Source organism: Canis lupus, chromosome 19 (assembly GCF_011100685.1).
Source record: "Canis lupus familiaris isolate Mischka breed German Shepherd chromosome 19, alternate assembly UU_Cfam_GSD_1.0, whole genome shotgun sequence".
NCBI lineage: Eukaryota > Metazoa > Chordata > Mammalia > Carnivora > Canidae > Canis > Canis lupus.
The window spans coordinates 50604288-50625148 of NC_049240.1; the positions used below are offsets into that span (position 1 = coordinate 50604288).

At 39.7% G+C, this 20861-nt stretch overlaps 1 long non-coding RNA gene across 2 annotated transcripts in view; it reads left to right on the top strand.

Annotated features, from left to right (window-relative positions):
* Nucleotides 1-20861, top strand: part of LOC111091196 — a 131936-nt gene that overhangs the window by 38923 nt on the left and 72152 nt on the right. For both annotated transcript variants that reach the window (XR_005374314.1, XR_005374315.1), the window contains exon 3: nt 1571-1852. This is a non-coding gene — a long non-coding RNA (uncharacterized LOC111091196). The remainder of the gene's footprint in view (nt 1-1570; nt 1853-20861) is intronic.

Genomic DNA, 20861 nt, shown 5'->3' on the forward strand with positions numbered 1-20861 from the left:
TGGCCCAAAACATGGCATATCTATTTAAAAAAAAAAAAAAAGGAATTGCATTTGGAAAAAAAAAAAAGTGTATTCTGCTACTGGGTGGAGTGTCCTATAAATGTCAATTAGATCAGGTTGATAGTGCTGCACATATTTTCAATATCTTTACATATTTCCTGTCTATATATTCTATCAAATGTTCAGAGAAAGATTCCTATATCTCCAACTGTAATTGCAGATTTGCCTATTTTTCTTTATAGTTCTATCAGGTTTTCATATATTTTGGAACTCTGTTATACACATAACCTATTAGGATTTTTATGCACTCTTGATAAATTGACCCTCTTATCATTATTAAATGATCCTTCTTGTCCTTGGCAGTATTCTTTGGAAACATACTTTGTCTGATATTAATACAGCCATTCAAGTTTTCTTTTTGTTACTGTTGGCAGAGTTATATCAATTTTTTGACCAAATCTCACAACCTTTTTCTGTTAAGGACCAATAATAAATATTTGGGGCTCTTACTGTTTCTCCAGTTTCAGTGGCTAAGTCCTCTGTATGGGAAACGCATTTGCCAATGGTGTTTTTGGGGTGTGTGTGTGTGCACGCACATGTTGGGGGACACAGGTTGCATGTTCTACAAGTAGAACTGGCAATATTTCACCACTTTCACAATGTGGATATTGCCTCAATATGAATTTTTACATATTTCCTTTACTACTCATCTTACACTATATCGTATTATATCTCATTTGTTTAGTACTGGAGTTCCTGCCTTCAGTGATGGGGATACAACAAGATGGTTAAACCTCCCTCGTGTCCATATAACCCGCAGGATATTTACACATCCTTGCCAAAATAAAGATTGATATACTGTCCTCTCTTTTCCCTGTCCTCTGCTCCTCTCTAAAATGCTTACATTCTTGTTGAACTAGGTAAAGAAGAAAGGTCATAAACTCCATTGCAAAAGCAGATTGCCCAGTTTGAGGAAAAATGCCAGTTGTCCCTTCTTGCTAGCCACTCACCATTTACAAGTAAATCTCTTTGAGCCCTTCTTACTTGGATTGGGAAAGAGATTTGAGAAGAGACCCTCTCAATTCTCCTCTAAGCAGGGAGGAAAAAGGTCCAATATTCCATTTCTAACTTTATGATCTAGGACTCAGATAACTTTTGGATACCTGCCCAAATCCTCCCAATCACTGACATATAAGGAAGAGGTGGCTAGCTTAGCAGAGCCATCAGCTGTTCCTACATAAGCCCTAGAAGGGTATGACACCCCAGTTGTTTTCAGCTCTATTCTGAATGTGAAATAATTAAATCCCCTTTTTGTTCTTCAGCTTTATATCCTAGTCACCAAATCTGAAACAAAAATCCCCAACAACATACTTAGAAAATAAAAGACAACAATAGTTACATACTATGCATTCCTGCTGTTTTTATTTTTAATACGCATTGGAGACTGTTATAGATAAGTGTGTGTGTGTATGTGTGTGTCCTCCTGTCCAGTTACTTAAAGCCACAAGAAAGTTACACTACACTTAATGGCGTAAAAAAACAGTAATTTTATTACTTTTATCTCATTCAGTTCTGGAAGTTGACCGAGATTAGCTCTTTGGTCCTCCTATGTTGCTGTCACGTAGTAACCATGAGTCACCTTGAAAGCTGCTCACACGTGTAGTGGTTGATACTGATTGTTACCTGAGATCTTAGGTGTGGCGGTCAGCTTAAACACCTACAACTGACTTCTGTTGGCTTTGGATCACCTCACAGCCTGGCAGCTGGATTCCAAAAGCTGAGAGTTGGAACTAAGAAGTGACTTATCCTTGGAAATCATCCAGCTCACCCTGCCAGATTCTATTTGCTAAAGGTGAGTCATCAAGGCTACAACTATTTAAGGACGGGAATTAGGTTACACCTCTTGATAGAAGGATTTTAGGTTCATTCTTTGGGCCTAAATTATTTACTTTCTTTTCACGTGCAACACAAACTTGCTCACTTCTGCAGAACCTCCTAAAATCTTACCTAGTAGACCTTCAGTCTCAGGTTGAATATCTAGGATACTATCATCTAAATGAAATCCAATTGATTTTGGGTATGTTTTCCAGGAATAGCATCTTGAGTGCTCTCTAGATCTGAATACATGGGACTTAAAGAAGTGAAGGATCTACCTCCCATCCAAAATACAGTGATTGGAGAAACATAAGTTAGATATTCTTACAGAAGAGAGAGGGGGGGGAAAAAGGAAAGAACAGAAAATAAAAATAGGAGATATAGAAGGTAACTAATCTGTTATAAATCTGAAATCCACACAAGCATATGTTAACATCTCTTTGACTAGGGCACACTTCTGCTGACAATTGTCCATGGTTCTTATTCTTCTCTTTGAATTTTATTTCCTTTGCCTAAAATGTAACCCACATCTATAGCTGAATACTCTTCTCTGCTTACTTTCTTCCTGTAGAAGTTTGGGTATATCAAGGATACTTTTCTTTTCACACCATTGCTATTCCTTTTAGTCCAATCTGGTAGTGTTTCTGCTAGTATGATTATCTTAAAATTTTTATGGATTTCTTTCAAGAAATCTTTTTTGGGTTTCACTCTGTTACAGAAAAGCCACTCCCATAAAGAGTTTGAGGTGAAGTCTTTACCTTCAGCTCCCACTAAAGTTTGCCCTAAAACATTATTAGAAGCCCTATTTTTTAAAATATTTCATTTATTTATCTGAGAGACCTCACAAACGGGGGGAGGGGGGGGGCAGCAGGCAGAGGCAGAGGGAGAAGCAGGCTCTCAGCTGAGCAGGGAAGCCCGGTGCAGGGCTCAACCCCAGGACCCTGAGCCCAAGGTAGATGCATAACTGACTGAGCCACCTAGTGCACCAGAAGCCCTAATTTTTTATTGAGAGATAATGTGAAGTATGCTCTTAAGATTCCTAGATAGCTTTCTATCTGCTTGAAAAGGTATATGAGGCACAACCGTAAACCCTTCTGACGTCTTACATACTGCTTTAAAGGTCATTTTTAGACCACGTTTTCCTGGCAGTGTCCCGGATCTGATCTTTGCCTGAAAGCTATTTCCTGATTTGACAATAGATTACCATCTAGGAATTGGGTTCAAAAATAAAATGTTTTCTCATTTCCAAGTCCTGAATTCTTTATTTAATTACTTTTTAAGAATTCTGATTTCCTTAGTTCTTCTCTCCTATTATTACAAGCAGCTAGAGAAATCGGGTGGAATGTTGAGAACTATGCCTGGAAACTTCCTTAGGCAGATTATCCGGTTCATTAAGTATATTTATTTTCCAAATTTCAATGGCTGATGGTGTTTTGCTAAACTTCACACAACCTGCATAACAAGGGTTTCATTTCCTCCAACTTCTGACAACTATTTACTCCCTTTTATTTGAGTTCTCATTTACCAACTCATCATGACCACAAACTATCTTACTTTCTTACTTTCTTTTTTTCCTTTATTCCCTTCTTTCCTAATAAACTAGCCTCGTGCACTACTGCTCACATCTTAGTTCTAGAGTGACAGACCTACACTTTAGGTTTGGCTATGGCATCAAATATTTTCTCATTCTCTATGTGGCATTAAAATATTTTTAGGTCCACAGTATCAAATCGTCTCAGATTTAGCACAAATAAATTGCTTTTCTATGATACTCTCTGGGTTCTGAGGATTGACTGGTCTCAGCTAGTTTGTTTTCACCCAGATGTTTCTCAAAAGGTTGCAGTCAAATGGTGCCCAGAGTTGGTACCATCTAGAGTATGGTATGTCCTTGTGGTTAATTTTGGTTGCTGCCTAGCACCTCAATTGGCAACGATGTCTCAGAACCCCCTACATGACACTTCAGTGTATAGGGTCAGGAATGCAACAGCTAATGTCCCAAGAGAAAGCTAAGTTGAAGTACCGCTGCCTTTTTTAGGACCTGGTCTCAGACTTTGTGGAGGTTCACTTCCACTGCATTCTACGTCCATTCAAAGAAACGGAAATTAGATGCCACATCTTAATGAGAACGGTATCAAAGACTTTGTGGAAGTGCTTTGAAACTTCCACAGTCCTCTTTTCTTTAATGGGTGTGTAGATGTATCACAATCCTAGCACTACATTTAAACTTTTTATTAATTTAATAAAATGGAACAAAAAGAGGAAAACTGGAATGTTTTCCTTTAAATATTTTAGAATAATCTTCTCAGCAAAGCATTATTAAAACACCAAGGGAATGTGTCTACATTTACACAACTGCAACAGAACACTAATTAGGAGATAGGATGTCACTGACCTAAAAATGTGAAAACACAAGAAAATGTCATTTCATATTACTATATATAAAAAGATCCAAACAGGGTGATGATATTTTATGAAATTTCAGAGACCAAGAAGGGGGTTATCACTTGGTTCTCTGCCATGCTTACCGTAGCAAGTTACATATTATTCTTAACGTTTTTAGAAGGAAATAAAAAAAAAAAAAGTATGCTGCATTTGCATGACTTCAGAGAGGAAGACAAGGTGTGCAGACTACAGAGAGACCAATTTGGGCTCCAAAAAGCTGATTAATGTTAAAACGGCTTTTCCATCACTTAAAGTGTTCTGAATCTAGAGAAAGCGATCAGGAGAGGTTCATTCATTGGGGAAACTTTATTTCTAATTCAGAGATTCCATAATAATGTTATATTAGGACAAAGGGAAAAGGCAAGGAATTCACATGTTTTTAATTGAAGTAGGTTGACATACAATATTGGTTATAGCGTGTGTTATTAGTTATATTAGTTTCAGGTTTGCACTATAGTGATTCGACAATTCTGTACATTATCCTATGCTTACCACAATGAATGTAGTCACCCTCTGTCACCATAAAAAGTTGTTACAATAGTATTGACTATATTCCCTCTGCTGAACTTTTCATCCCTGTGAATTATTTTATAACCGGAATCTTGCAGCTCTTAATCACCTTCACCTGTCTTGCCCTCCCCCCCACCCCAACCACCTCCCCTCTGGGAACCACAGATTTATTCTCTGTATTTATGATTTTGTTTCTGTTCTGTTATTTGCTCATTTGTTTGACTTCCCATATAAGTGAAATCCTGTAGTATTTGTCTTTCTCTGATCTTTCACTTAGCCTAATACCCTCTATGTTCAGATCTCCTCCTTTTTTATAGCTGAGTAATACTGCAGCATGTGTGTGCATCTACTATATCCTTTTTCTTTAAAATTTTGAGTAGACAACATTTTTAAGACCCACAATGTCATGTTATTTTTAGGTGTACAGCATAGTGGTTCAACATCTCTATATATTTTACTATGGGCACCATAAGTGTAGCTGCTTCCATATGACACTATTACAGTACCATTGACCATATTCCCTATTCTGTACCTTTTATTTCTGCGACTTACTCCCTAATTGGAAGTCTGTATCTCCCACTCCCCTTCCCCCATTTTGCATTTTGCCAATCCCTCATTCTGCTTCCCTCTGGCAACTGTCCGTTCACTGTACTTATAGGTCTGATTCAGCATTTTATCTATACATATTTTTTTAGTTTGTGTATAGGAGTTCAAATCACATGGTGTTTGCCATTCTGTCTGTTATTTCACTTAGCATGATACCTTCTAGGTCCATCCATGTTGTCATAAATGGGCAAAATCTCATCTTTTTTTATGACTGTGTTATATTCCATTGTATATATGTACCACATCTTTTTACAGTCCTCTCAGTGGACACTTGGGCTGCTTCCGTATCTTGGCTACTGTAAATAACGCTGCAATAAATATAGGGGTGCACAGATCTTTTCAAATTAGTGTTCTTATTTTCTTTGGGTGAACATTAGTAGTGGAAAAATTGGATCATATGCTATTGCTATTGTTGCTTATTTAAGGTAACTCCATACTGTTTTCCACAGTGGCTGCAATAATTTATATTCTCCCTGCATCCACACTAACACTTGTTATTTCTTGTCTTTTTAATACTAGTCTTCCTGCCGGATATAAGGTGATATCTCACCGTGTTTTTTTGTTTTTTAAGATTTTATTCATGAGAGACAGAGGGAGGCAGAGACACAGGTAGAGAGAGGAGCAGGCTCCATGCAGGGAGCCCGACGTGGAACTCGATCCCAGGACCCCGGGGTCACACCTTGGGCCAAAGGCAGGCACTGAACCACCCAGAGATCCCTATTACCGTGTTTTTGATTTACATTTCTCTGATTAGTGATATTGGGCATCTTTCCATGTGTCTGTTGGCCATCGGGATGTCTTTTCTGGTAAAAATGTCTATGTCCTCTGCTTATATGTTAATCAGATTACTTAAGAGGTCTTTTGTTGTTTTTGGTGTTCAGTTATAGAAGTTTTTTTAAATAATTTATTTATTGAATATCACTTGCTAATATCTTCTCCCGTTCAGTAGATTATGTTCTCATTTTGTGATGGTCGTATTTTCTGTGCAAAAGCATTTTATATAGTCTCAATAATTTATTTTTGCTTTTGCTCCCCTTGACTGAAGAGACCTATCTATGAATACGTTGCTAAGGCCAATGTGCAAGAGGTTACTGCCTATGTTTCCTTTAGGAGTTGTGGAGTTTCGTGTCTTACATTCAGGTCTAATCCGTTTTGAGGTTACTTTTTGTGTGATGTAAGACAGTGGTCCAGTTTCATTCTTTGGCATGAAGCTGTCCAATTTTCCCGACACCATCTGTTGAAGAGACTGTCTTTCCCTGGTGTATATGCTTCCTTCCTTCTGAACATAGAAGTATGGCCTCATTCTGGTCTCTGTCCTTTCCATCGTTCTATGTGTCTGTTTTTATGCCAGAACCATACTACTTTGATTATTCTAGCTTTGTAGTATATTTTGAAATCTGGGATTATAATACCTCAAGCTTTGTTTTTCTTCTCAAGATTTCATTGGCTACTCAGGCTCTTTTCTGATTGCATACAATTTTAGGACTATTTGTTCTAGTTCTGTGAAAAATACTATTGTATTTAGATAGGGATTGTATTGAATCTATAGATTGCCTTGCGTAGTGTGGGCATCTTAACAGTATTCTTCCAGTATATGACCAAGGTATATTTTTCCATTGGTTTGTGCCACCTTCAATTTTTTTCATTAATGCCTTATAATATTCAGAGTACAGTTCTTTACCCTCGGTTGAAATTTTTCCTAAGTATTTTCTTTTTGACAAAATTGTGAGTAGCATTTTTTATTACTTTTTTGCTATTTTGTCATTAGTGCATAGAATGCAACAGATTTCTATATTGTTTGTGTCCTGAAACTTAATCCACATATCAATTCTAATAGTATTTTTGGTGAAGTGTTTAGGGTTTCCTATAATAGTATCACGTAATCTGCAAACAGTGACATTTTTACTTTTTTACCAATTTGGTTTTTTTTAAGACTTTATTTATTCATGAGAGACAGAGAGTGGCAGAGACACAAGCAGAGGGAGAAGCAGGCTCCTCACAGGGAGCCCGATGCAGGTCTCCATCCTGGAACTCCGGGATCACACCCCGAGTTGAAGGCAGATGCTCAACCACTGAGCCACTCAGGCATCTGAACTTTATCAATTTGGATGCTAAAATTTTTCTTTTTCTTTTTCTTTTCTGATTACTGCAGATAGGATTTGCAGCTGTTGAATAAAAAGGCAAAAGTGGACATCTTTGTTTCTGATCTTAGAGGAAAAAAATAAGGTTTTTACCATTTAGTATGTTAGCTGTGGATTTGTCCTATATGGCCCTTATATGTTGAGGCATATTCCCCCTAAACCCACTTCCTTGAGAGTTTTTATCATGCATCAATGTTATAATTTTTCAAATGTCTTTTCTGCTGCATTGAGATGATCATATGGCTTTTATCCTTCCTCTTTTAAGGTGTTATGTGGGGGGAGGGGCAAGATGGCGGAAGAGGAGGGTCCCCAAATCACCTGTCTCCACCAAATTACCTAGACAACCTTCAAATTACCCTGAACATCTATGAATTCAGCCTGAGATTTAAAGAGAGACCAGCTGGAATGCTACAGTGAGAAGAGTTCGCGCTTCTATCAAGGTAGGAAGACGGGGAGAAAGAAAGAAAGACACAAAAGGCCTCCGAGGGGGAGGGGCCCCGCGAGGAGCCGGGCTGAGGCCGGGGCGAGTGTCCCCAGGACAGGAGAGCCCCGTCCCGGAGACGCAGGAGCTGCACCGACCTTCCCGGGGGAAAGGGGCTCCAGGGGGTTGGAGCAGGACCCAGGAGGGCGGGGATGCCCTCGGGCTCCCGGGGACACTGACAGGCACCTGCGCCCCGGGAGATGCGCCGAGCTCCCTAAGGGCTGCAGCGCGCACGGCGGGACCCGGAGCAGCTCGGGGGGCTCGGGGGCGGCTCCGCGGAGGGGGCTGCGGGGCGGGAGCAGTTCGGGGGGCTCGGGGGCGGCTCCGCGGAGGGGGCTGCGGGGCGGGAGCAGTTCGGGGGGCTCGGGGGCGGCTCCGCGGAGGGGGCTGCGGGGCGGGAGCAGCGCGGGGGGGCTCGGGCGGAGGAAGAGGCTCTGCAGAGGGGGCTGCGGGGCGGGAGCAGCTCGGGGAGGCTCGGGGGCGGCTCCGTGGAGGGGGCTTGCGGGCCAGGAGCAGCGCGGGGGGGGCTCGGGCGGAGGAAGAGGCTCCGCGGAGGGGGCTGCGGGGCAGGAGCCGAATCGAACAGCACAGGCCCCAGAGCACAGGGCGCCGGGACACAGCCCAGGATCCGGCCTGGCAGAGGCCAGGAGGGCCCAGGACAGCGAGGACGCTGCTGCCCCAGCTGAGCAGATCAGCGGCCCCTCCCGGAGCCTCCAGGCCCTGCAGACAGAGAGCTCCGGAGCTACTGCGGGGGCTGACTCCAGGGCTGCAGAGCTGGCCCCGCCACTGGGGCTGTTGCTCCTGGGGCCTCGCGGGGTAAACACCCCCCACTGAGCCCTGCACCAGGCAGGGGCAGAGCAGCTCCCCCAAGGGCTAACACCTGAGAATCAGCACAACAGGCCCCTCCCCCAGAAGACCAGCTGGACGGACAAGTTCCAGGGGAAGTCAAGGGACTTAAAGTACACAGAAGCAGAAGATACTCCCCCGTGGTTCTTTTTTGTTTTGTTTTGTTTTGTTTTGTTTTTGTTTTGCTTTTTGATTTGTTTCCTTACCCACCCCTTTTTTTCCTTTTTCTTTCTTTTTCTTCTTTTTTTTCTTTTTTTCCTTCCTTTTTTTTTCTTTCTCTTTTCTTTCCTTCTTTCTCTCCTCTCTTTTTCTCCTTTTCCCAGTACAACTTGCTTTTGGCCACTCTGCACTGAGCAAAATGACTAGAAGGAAAACCTCACCTCAAAAGAAAGAATCAGAAACAGTCTTCTCTCCCACAGACTTAGAAAATCTGGATTACACTTCAATGTCAGAAAGCCAATTCAGAAGCACTATTATACAGCTACTGGTGGCTCTAGAAAAAAGCATAAAGGACTCAAGAGACTTCATGACTGCAGAATTTAGAGCTAATCAGGCAGAAATTAATAATCAATTGAATGAGATGCAATCCAAACTAGAAGTCCTAACGACGAGGGTTAACAAGGTGGAAGAATGAGTGAGTGACATAGAAGACAAGTTGATACCAAAGAGGGAAACTGAGGAAAAAAGAGACAAACAATTAAAAGACCATGAAGATAGATTAAGGGAAATAAATGACAGCCTGAGGAAGAAAAACCTACGTTTAATTGGGGTTCCCAAGGGTGCCGAAAGGGCCAGAGGGCCAGAATATGTATTTGAACAAATTCTCGCTGAACTTTCCTAATCTGGGAAGGGAAACAGGCATTCAGATCCAGGAAATAGAGAGATTCCCCCCCCCCAAAAAATCAATAAAAACCATTCAATACCTCGACATTTAATAGTGAAGCTTGCAAATTCCAAAGATAAAGAGAAGATCCTTAAAGCAGCAAGAGACAAGAAATCCCTGACTTTTATGGGGAGGAGTATTAGGGTAACAGCAGACCTCTCCACAGAGACCTGGCAGGCCAGAAAGGGCTGGCAGGATATATTCAGGGTCCTAAATGAGAAGAATATGCAACCAAGAATACTTTATCCAGCAAGGCTCTCATTCAGAATGGAAGGAGAGATAAAGAGCTTCCAAGACAGGCAGCAACTAAAAGAATATGTGACCTCCAAATCAGCTCTGCAAGAAATTTTAAGGGGGACTCTTAAAATTCCCCTTTAAGAAGAAGTTTAGTGGAACAATCCACAAAAACAAGGACTGAATAGATATCATGATGACACTAAACTCATATCTCTCAATAGTAACTCTGAACGTGAACTGGCTTAATGACCCCATCAAAAGGCGCAGGGTGTCAGACTGGATAAAAAAGCAGGACCCATCTATTTGCTGTCTACAAGAGACTCATTTTAGACAGAAGGACTCCTACAGCCTGAAAATAAAAGGTTGGAGAACCATTTACCATTCGAATGGTCCTCAAAAGAAAGCAGGGGTAGCCATCCTTATATCAGATAAACTAAAATTTACCCCAAAGACTGTAGTGAGAGATGAAGAGGGACACTATATCATACTTAAAGGATCTATCCAACAAGAGGACTTAACAATCCTCAATATATATGCCCCGAATGTGGGAGCTGCTAAATATATCAATCAATTATTAACCAAAGTGAAGAAATACTTAGATAATAATACACTTAGTGACTTCAATCTAGCTCTTTCTATACTCGATAGGTCTTCTAAGCACAACATCTCCAAAGAAACGAGAACTTTAAATGATACACTGGACCAGATGGATTTCACAGATATCTACAGAACTTTACATCCAAACTCAACTGAATACACATTCTTCTCAAGTGCACATGGAACTTTCTCCAGAATAGACCACATACTGGATCACAAATCGGGTCTGAACCGATACCAAAAGATTGGGATCGTCCCCTGCATATTCTCAGACCATAATGCCTTGAAATTAGAACTAAATCACAACAAGAAGTTTGGAAGGACCTCAAACACGTGGAGGTTAAGGACCATCCTGCTAAAAGATGAAAGGGTCAACCAGGAAATTAAGGAAGAATTAAAAAGATTCATGGAAACTAATGAGAATGAAGATACAACCGTTCAAAATCTTTGGGATGCAGCAAAAGCAGTCCTAAGGGGGAAATACATCGCAATACAAGCATCCATTCAAAAACTGGAAAGAACTCAAATACAAAAGCTAACCTTACACATAAAGGAGCTAGAGAAAAAACAGCAAATAGATCCTACACCCAGCAGAAGAAGAGAGTTAATAAAGATTCGAGCAGAACTCAATGAAATCGAGACCAGAAGAACTGTGGAACAGATCAACAGAACCAGGAGTTGGTTCTTTGAAAGAATTAATAAGATAGATAAACCATTAACCAGCCTTATTAAAAAGAAGAGAGAGAAGACTCAAATTAATAAAATCCTGAATGAGAAAGGAGAGATCACTACCAACACCAAGGAAATACAAACGACTTTAAAAACATATTATGAACAGCTATACGCCAATAAATTAGGCAATCTAGAAGAAATGGACGCATTCCTGGAAAGCCCCAAACTACCAAAACTGGAACAGGAAGAAATAGAAAACCTGAACAGGCCAATAACCAGGGAGGAAATTGAAGCAGTCATCAAAAACCTCCCAAGACCCAAGAGTCCAGGGCCAGATGGCTTCCCAGGGGAATTCTATCAAATGTTTAAAGAAGAAACCATACCTATTCTCCTAAAGCTGTTTGGAAAGCTAGAAAGAGATGGAGTACTTCCAAATTTGTTCTATGAGGCCAGCATCACCTTAATTCCAAAACCAAAGACCCCACCAAAAAGGAGAATTACAGACCAATATCCCTGATGAACATGGATGCAAAAATTCTCAACAAGATACTGGCCAATAGGATCCAACAATACATTAAGAAAATTATTTACCACGACCAAATAGGATTTATCCCTGGGACACAAGGCTGGTTCAACACCCGTAAAACAATCAATGTGATTCATCATATCAGCAAGAGAAAAACCAAGAACCATATGATCCTCTCATTAGATGCAGAGAAAGCATTTGACAAAATACAGCATCCATTCCTGATCAAAACTCTTCAGAGTGTAGGGATAGAGGGAACATTCCTCGACATCTTAAAAGCCATCTATGAAAAGCCCACAGCAAATATCATTCTCAAAGGGGAAGCACTGGGAGCCTTTCCCCTAAGATCAAGAACAAGACAGGGATGTCCACTCTCACCACTGCTATTCAACATAGTACTGGAAGTCCTAGGCTCAGCAATCAGACAACAAAAAGACATTAAAGGCATTCAAATTGGCAAAGAAGAAGTCAAACTCTCCCTCTTCACCAATGACATGATACTCTACATAGAAAACCCAAAAGTCTCCACCCCAAGATTGCTAGAACTCATACAACAATTTGGCAGCATGGCAGGATACAAAATCAATGTCCAGAAGTCAGTGGCATTTCTATACACTAACAATGAGACTGAAGAAAGAGAAATTAAGGAGTCGATCCCATTTACAATTGCACCCAAAACCATAAGATACCTAGGAATAAACCTAACCAAAGAGGATAAAGGATCTATACCCTCAAAACTATAGAACACTTCTGAAAGAAATTGAGGAAGACACAAAGAGATGGAAAAATATTCCATGCTCATGGATTGGCAGAATTAATATTGTGAAAATGTCAATGTTACCCAGGGCAATGTACACGTTTAATGCAATCCCTATCAAAATACCATGGACTTTCTTCAGAGAGTTAGAACAAATTATTTTAAGATTTGTGTGGAATCAGAAAAGACACCGAATATCCAGGGGAATTTTAAAAGAGAAAACCTTATCTGGGGGCATCACAATGCCAGATTTCAGGTTGTACTACAAAGCTGTGGTCATCAAGACAGTGTGGTACTGGCACAAACAGACACATAGATCAGTGGAACAGAATAGAGAACCCAGAAGTGGACCCTGAACTTTATGGGCAACTAATATTCGATAAAGGAGGAAAGACTATCCATTGGAAGAAAGACAGTCTCTTCAATAAATGGTGCTGGGAAAATTGGACATCCACATGCAGAAGAATGAAACTAGACCACTCTCTTTCACCAGACACAAAGATAAACTCAAAATGGATGAAAGATCTAAATGTGAGACAAGATTCCATCAAAATCCTAGAGGAGAACACAGGCAACACCCTTTTTGAACTCGGCCACAGTAACTTCTTGCAAGATACATCCACGAAGACAAAAGAAACAAAAGCAAAAAGGAACTATTGGGACTTCATCACGATAAGAAGCTTTTGCACAGCAAAGGATACAGTCAACAAAACTCAAAGACAACCTACAGAATGGGAGAAGATATTTGCAAATGACGTATCAGATAAAGGGCTAGTTTCCAAGATCTATAAAGAACTTATTAAACTCCACACCAAAGAAACAAACAATCCAATCATGAAATGGGCAAAAGACATGAACAGAAATCTCACAGAGGAAGACATAGACATGGCAAACAAGCACATGAGAAAATGCTCTGCATCACTTGCCATCAGGGAAATACAAATCAAAACCACAATGAGATACCACCTCACACCAGTGAGAATGGGGCAAATTAACAAGGCAGGAAACAACAAATGTTGGAGAGGATACGATACGGAGAAAAGGGAACCCTCTTACACTGTTGGTGGGAATGTGAACTGTGGCAGCCACTCTGGAAAACTGTGTGGTGGTTCCTCAAAGAGTTAAAAATAGACCTGCCCTACGACCCAGCAATCGCACTGTTGGGGATTTACCCCAAAGATTCAGATGCAATGAAAGGCCGGGACACCTGCACCCCGATGTTTCTAGCAGCAATGTCCACAATAGCTAAACTGTGGAAGGAGCCTTGGTGTCCATCGAAAGATGATGGATAAAGAAGATGTGGTTTATGTATACAATGGAATATTCCTCAGCTGTTAGAAACCACAAATACCCACCATTTGCTTCAACGTGGATGGAACTGGAGGGTATGATGCTGAGTGAAGTAAGTCAATCGGAGAAGGACAAACATTATATGTTCTCATTCATTTGGGGAATATAAATAATAGTGAAAGGGAATATACGGGAAGGGAGAAGAAATGGGTAGGAAATATCAGAAAGGGAGACAGAACATAAAGACTGCTAACTCTGGGAAACAAACTAGGGGTGGTAGAAGGGGAGGAGGGCGGGGGGTGGGAGTGAATGGGTGACGGGCACTGGGGATTATTCTGTATGTTGGTAAATTGAACACCAATAAAAAATAAATAAAAAAAATAAGGTGTTATGTTGATTGATATGTGGATATTGACCCATTCTTACATCCCTGGAATAAATCCTAATTGATTGTAATGAATGATCCTTTTAATATATTGTTAAATTCAGCTTTCTATATTTTGTTGAAAAGTTTTGCAGCTGTGTTCATCAGGGATATTTACCTATAGTATTCTTCTTTTGTTGTGACTGTGGTTTTGGTATTAGGGTAATGCTGGCCTCAAAGAATATATTTAGAAGCTTTCTTCCATCTTCTATTTGGTGGAATATTTAGAAAAGAATAGACACTAATCTTTAAAAGTTTGGTGGAATTCACCTATGAAGCCATTTGATGCTGGACTTTTGGGGGAGTTTTTTTGATTACTGGTTCAACTTTATTACTAGGAATGAGTTCAGATTTCTGTTTCTTCCTGATTCAGTTTGGAGTATTGTATGTTTCTAGGTTGTCCAATTTTTTTAGTATAAATTTTCATAAGTTTTTTATAGTCCCTTATATTTCTGTGGTCTTGGTTCTCTTTCATTTCTGCTTTTATATGACTCAGTTCTCTTTTTTTCTTGAAGAATTTGGCTAAAAGTTTTTCAATTTTGTTATCTTCTCAAAGAACCAGGTGTTGACTTCATTGATCTTTTCTATTTTGTTTTTTGTTTTTGTTTTTGTTTGTTTGATTGTTTTAGTCTTGACTTTATTTCCACTGTGATCTTTATTTCTTTCCTTCTAACTTTGGGCTTTGTTCTTTTTCTTCTTCCTTTGGGTATAACGTTAAATTGGGATTTTTCTTGTTGCCTGAAGTAGACCTGTAATTCTGTAAACTTTCCACTTAGAACTCTTTTGCTGCCTCCCAAAGATTTAGGATTGATCATTTTTCATTTGTTTCCATGTTTTTAAAAAATTATTTCTTCAACGATCCAATGGCTACTTAATATCTTATTGTTTAGCCTCCAAGTGTTTGTGTTTTTTTTTGTTTTTGTTTGTGTTTTTTTTTTTTTTTTGGTTGCTGCTGTAATTTTTACTTTCATATCATTGTCAGAATAGATTCTTGACAATTTCACTCTTCTTAATATATATGTATATATATATATGTGTGTATATATATAGTCAATCTTTCCCTTTATGTCTGCTATATTTGCTTTTGTATTTAGGTGTTCCTATGTTAGGTACATAGATATTTGCTATTGTTAGTCTCTTGCTAGATCGATCCTTTTATCACTACATAATACCTTTCTTTCTCTCTTGTTACAGTCTTTAAGATCTAGTTTGTCTGATACATGTATTACTATCTGGCTTTTTGTTTGTGTTTTTTTTTGCTTTCATTTGCATGGGATATTTTTTTTCCATCCCTTTAAGTCTCTTTGTGTCTTTAGATCTGAAGTGAGTCTCTTGTAGGCAGCATATAGATGGGTTGTGTAAGTTTATCCATTCAGCAATCCTGTGCATTTTAATTGGAGCATTTGGTCCATGACATTTAAAGTAATTATGGGGCAGCTCTAGTTGCTCAGTGGTTTAGCGCCACCTGTGGCCCAGATCATGACCCTGGGGTCCCGGGATCGAGTACTGCCTTGGGCTCCCTGCATGGAGCCTGCTGCCTGTGTCTCTGCGCGCCTCTCTCTCTCTCTCTCTCTCTCTCTCTCTGTGTGTCTTGTGAATAAAATAAAAATCTTTAAGAAAAAAAAAGAATATGGATAAGTGTGTACTTGTTGCCATTTTGTTCATTGTTTTTTTTCATTGTTTTTACGGTTCTCTGCTCCTCTTATGCATCTTTGTGATTAATGCCTTTCTTTAGTTTTGTGCTTGTATTCTTCTAACTTTTCTGCTGATCCAACTTGTATTTTGGCTTGTGGTTACCAGGAGATTCCTATATAACATCCAAGTATTTGATATTTTATACTTAGTTAATGGTTGCTTAAATTTAAACATATTCTAAAAACACAAAATTTTTACTTTGCTGCTCCATAGTTTATTTGATGTCATAGCTTATTTTTAAATTTGGTGAGTCTCCCAATTTTTTAGATATAATCAATTGTACCATTTTTATCCGTTAACTCTCATTTTAGCTTTATAATCTATCTTTGCTTTTATTCATGAATTTTTTTTTATTTCCTAGTTGTGACTTTTCCTTTTCTACTTATATAAATCCCATTAATATTTCCTGAAAAGCCTCTTCAGTGGTGATGAACTACTTTAGCTTTTTCTGGGGGAAATCTATCCTTTATTTAGTTCCGAATGATAACTTTACTAGGTAGGCTATCTTGGTTGTAGATATTTTCCTTTTAGCACCTTGAATATATCCTGTCACTACCTTTTGGGCCTGCAACAGTTTTGCTGAAAATCAGCTGATAACCTTATGAGGTTTCCTTTGTTCATAACTAGTTGTTTGTCTCCTATTGCTTTTAGGATTCTCTTTGTCTCTAATCTTTGTTACTTTATTATCATGTGCTGTGGTATGGACCTTCTTGAATTCATCTTATTTGGGGCTTTCTTTCTGTGCTTCCTGGACGTGGATGTCTGTTTCCTTCCCCAAATTAAAGTTTTTAGCTATTATTTCTTCAAATAAAGTTTCTTCCCCTTTCTCTCTCTTCTTCTGGAACCCCTATAATGTAAATGTTAATATGCTTGCTATCCTAGGGATCCCTTAACTTATCTTCATTTGTAAAATTCTTTTTTCTTTTTGCTGTTCAGCTTGGTTGCTTTCCATTATTGTCTTCCAGACTGCTGATCCAACCTTCTGTATCTTGTAATATGCTGTTGATTCACTCTACTGTGTTTTTTTTTTTAATTTCAGTTATTGCATTTTTCAACTCTCATTGGTTCTTTTTAATATCTTTGTTGAAGTTCTCACTGAGCTTGTCTATTCTTCAGTCATGTGAGCATTTTTTTGAACATGACTTTTTGAACTCTCTATAAGGTAGATTGCTCATTTCTCTTATACTTAATTCTTAGGTTTTGCCTTTCTGTTTTGTTTCTATCTCCTCATTTTGTCTGACATTTTGTCTGTGTTTGTCTCGAAGAATTAGGAAGAACAGTTAATTCTTCTAGACTTGAAGAAATGGCCTTGTGTAGAAACATATACTGTGTCCACTGTGTGCCTGGTAGTATTGGCTGGCTGGAGCTATAGCAGCCATGGGCTGGTTTGTGGGTCCCGGGGCACTCTGAGCTGGTATTACTCTGATGGAATGACCAGAGCTGAAATGGGCAGGTACCAGGCAGTCCTGAGGCTCTATGCATACAGGCCATCTATGTGGGACAGCAGAAGCTGAGGTAGGTACAGGGTGGGTGTCCTAGGACGCTCTGTGGTGGGATAGCTGGACCTGAAGCAAATGCAAGCCAAGGGTCGGTGGGGCGCTCCTTGTAGGGAGGTACCCTGGTGGGACCACTGGAGCCAAAGCTGGCATAAGCAGAGGTGTTTCTGGAGTGCCTCATGCAGGAAGGACCTGGGCAAGATATCAAGAGCTAAAGCAGGCATGGTCTGGGTGGGCTCTGGGCTGTTCCATGCAATGTGAGTCCTTTGGGTGGAACCCCCAAAGTAGGTATGGGCTAAGTGATCCTGAGGTGCTCTACAAAGAGGATTCCCTGACAAGTCAGGTATAATTAAAATCAGTATGGGCCTGGCATTTCTCAGGGTTTTTTGCATCTGTTGCCATAGCAAGATGGCTGAGCTGATAGTAAGCACTATCCAGAAGTGATCCATTGTGTGTCAGATTCATGGCACTTTGGGGGGATAGCTGGGGCTGCTATGAGCCAGGTACTTGCTGAGATGGCAAGCTGGCTAGGGCATCTAGCTCTGCTTATGTCTGTGCTATCAAAGTTGAAGGGAAACAATAAATAATACTCATGGGACTCTCCAATCCCAGAGATTGTTCCAGCAACCCCTCAGTAGTTTAGTAAAATTTAAGGGCTGGTTCCTTTATTCTACTTGGTCTTTTACTGTGGTTTTTGTTTTTGTTTTCTGTGCTCCAGGTTATCTGGGGCTGGTGTGGGATGGGGTCCTGTGGCTCAGTAAGGTAACAGGCTACTAGGGCACCCAGATCCTGCTCCCATCATTATCAAGGTGGAGGGGAAACATGAACCACAGCACTTGCCTATCCCTCTAACCCCAGAGAGCATTGCAGAAGGCTCCCTGTCACTTGGCAGAGAGTTCCTTTATATTCTAATTGACCTTTCAAACTGGCTTTTTTTGTGCCCTTTGTCAAACCAGTCTGCTTATGGTCCATCAGTACTATCTCCCCTCACTGCAGTTAACAGCATTAGGGGCGAGTTTTTTGTCATTACTGTGTCCCCATCTATCCTGCCATTCTCTAGTGGTCCCCCTATCCTGTGTTGTGCAGCAACTGTTCAATCGGCCCTCAGTTCTTTTTCAGGAGGAATTGCTCTGTATGTAGGTACAGATTCAGTGTGTCAGTAGAGGAAGTGAGTTCAGGGTCTTCCTACATCACCCTCTTGATCTGTCCCCTGGTCAAAATTATGTAAGCTTGTGACAAAATATGTGTGCTTTTACTCTACATGGACTGTCTTCAAAATATGTCTGATAAGGATTCAAAAAAGCCTAGAAATTCCTACTACCCACCTTTTGTTTTTGAAGATTTATTTATTTATCGAAGAGCAAGAGAGAGAGAGAGAGAGCACAGAGGGAGGAGGAGAAAAGACTCCCTGCTGAGCAGAGAGCCCGATGCAAGGCTTGATCTCAGGACCCTAAGATCAGGACACCAGCCAAAGGCACACATTTTCACCAGCTGAGTCACCCAGGCACCTCCCCCACCACATACACACACACTACCCACTTTGAAGCCAATTTAGGAATTTAATTTTGTAGTTAAAAATGACATAAGAAGTACTATGGTCCAAAGGTACAGAAATTCTAGAATTAAGTTTGAGGAAAGAGATAAAGACAGAAGTGTCAATGATTTAAATGAACTTGCTTTGCCAATCCTGTAGTATATATCTCTATCAGAAATATAGCCAGGAAATCGAAGAGAAAGATGGGCCTATTGAATACATTCTGGAATAGTTTATCTTTTATACTAATAAATTGACATGACAGTTTTAAACACTATGATGAACTTGATTTCAAAATGCTACATTTTTCATCTTCCTCAGTGTTAGACCTTGGCTAGTTCTTTGGCTAGTCCTCCATTTTTCAACACAAATTTACTAAATATGTAAATGACTTTTTGGATCACCTCATCTGAATTTCAGACAATTGTTCCCATTTGCAAAGAGGAGTACGAGAAGTTAGAGAATATGAAATGCAAAATATGTATATTGACAACAAACTATGATACAAAGTAGAAAAGTAGTGTCATCTGACATAAGTAACTATGTTGTTATAATACAGGTTATAAAGTGACATTATGATGGGCAACACTTCCAATTTTTTAATAGTGGTTTTTGTAGTTTATTTTAGTAGGTTTTTTTTAGTTTATTTTCTCTACTATTGTAGCTTATTTACATACTTTCTCTAACTAAAATCAAGTACCACAATCCCTCAAATGCATTTTTTTAGGAGAGAGTTGCAAGAGCTTCTAGAAGTTAGAGTTTAGATGCTCATAGAATGGAATTGTTATGATGGCCTGTTATCTTAGCAGAAAATGAGAATGGCTATTCAAAAATGGGAACAATTGTCTGAAATTCAGATGAAGTGATCCAAAAAGTCTAATATCCTATAGTACCCACAACCAGATAAATGAAGTATATTAGAGAAGATATTCATATTGAGGGTACAAACATCCTTTATTGAATGTCTAAAAGGTGCTAGGAGCTATACTACTTTCTATCGCATTATACAAATTAGCTTTCACAATAGTGTGAGGCAGGTCTTATAAATGGAACCAAGAATTTGGAAAAAAAATCATTTCTTAGGACTAACTTTTAAACTATTTTAGAGTAAAAATAGGCAAAACCATGTTTTTAAAAAAAGAAGAAATGGTTTGAAAATGACTAAAATTCGAATAAATGCTTTATCACAGCAAAACAGTCAAGTTAAAGAGGATGGGAAGCCATTGAATTTTGAAACTGAAGATTCACGTGGCGTATCAGACTTATTACCGAGAGAGGATAACCTAAAACCCAGCCATAGCTCTGTCCTACTGATGAAGCCATCCTTAATATAGAAGTAACCAGCAATGGATTGTGACCAGTGTATCTGAAACATTTCTGTCCTAATGATAAAGCAATCAATATTTTGAGATGGATTTATCAGGTCGTCTTACAGTTATGCCATTAAATTTTCACATCATTCAATTCTCCTTACTTCGATCTTAATCTCCTTAAGCAATTTTCTTATAATAAGTTCCCTCTATTAGTCTTGAACTTCAGGGGAAAAAAAATGGATGGCAGGTATTCCTATTCTTGTCACAGTTTTTCTCATTAGGAATCAACATCCCTAATACACATACATCAACGTTCCTTATTCATAGAATACATGGGTTTCGGTTAACTGCCACTCAGAGAGATGGACACGCTTTCCCTTTGTCAAAACCAATCAGACTCCTGGGCCTCATACAGCAAACCCTGCATTGTGTGTTTGCGTGTTGACTGGCTTGTCCCTGGGTGAACACATAACCCAGTGTCTTATGATAAGAGTATGTAGATGCAAGCATGAATTGTCCTGTGTTGCACTTCTGTG